The 605-nt window shown below is 45.0% G+C and overlaps 1 long non-coding RNA gene across 1 annotated transcript; it reads right to left on the bottom strand.

The window, feature by feature from the left end:
- Positions 1–7: 7 nt before the first annotated feature.
- Positions 8–584, bottom strand: LOC109508789 (uncharacterized). The gene is made up of 3 exons (XR_002166781.1): positions 438–584; positions 221–350; positions 8–143 (listed from the first exon to the last, which is right to left on the bottom strand). It is a non-coding gene; the product is annotated as an uncharacterized LOC109508789 (long non-coding RNA).
- Positions 585–605: the final 21 nt, after the last annotated feature.

The raw sequence follows: 605 nt of genomic DNA, 5'->3' as shown, positions 1-605 counted from the left end.
TACCAGCCACTGTTGACTCTGACCGAAAGGACGTGGTCATTGAAGCCCTCCGCTTGCATGTTGAGAAGCTCAGAGTCTGTTGAGATCTCCCTTCCCTCCAGCCCTTCCAGTCCAAACAATGAGATGGATGGAACTGAGAAACTCTGCTCAAAGAGAGATGGAGCTTGAGAGTCATGCCAGAAGAGATCCAATCAATATTTTGTGTATAAATTCATCCAACCATCGGCACAGCCTTGACGGAGCGGATGAAGGTGTTTGGTGGGCAGCCCATGCTTGTTAATGAGCGATAGCCTCCTTCTGATAAGACATACATGGTCCCTGAAAAGTCTTTATTCTCATAGAGAACCCAGCTGAGAAAAAAAAAGATGATGAATTTAATTTTAGACCTCAACAGATTCCTTCTTTGTGTACATCGTGGTGGGTTTCAAATCTCTCACCTTCCTCCAACAACTCTGCAGGACTTGGTCTGGAATTCTTCTGTTGCGGCTTCCTCTTTGTAGTTGAAGATACGGCACTCTCCCTTGTAATCCGGTTCTGAGTACAATAGTATCTGAGAAAGGCAAATTGAGATGCGGAGACCATGGCGGTCGGATTAAAAAAAAAAA

The sequence above is a fragment of the Hippocampus comes genome, unplaced genomic scaffold, assembly GCF_001891065.2.
Source record: "Hippocampus comes isolate QL1 unplaced genomic scaffold, H_comes_QL1_v1.1 C16619266, whole genome shotgun sequence".
Classification (NCBI taxonomy): domain Eukaryota; kingdom Metazoa; phylum Chordata; class Actinopteri; order Syngnathiformes; family Syngnathidae; genus Hippocampus; species Hippocampus comes.
This window is presented reverse-complemented; position numbering and strand designations above follow the sequence as displayed.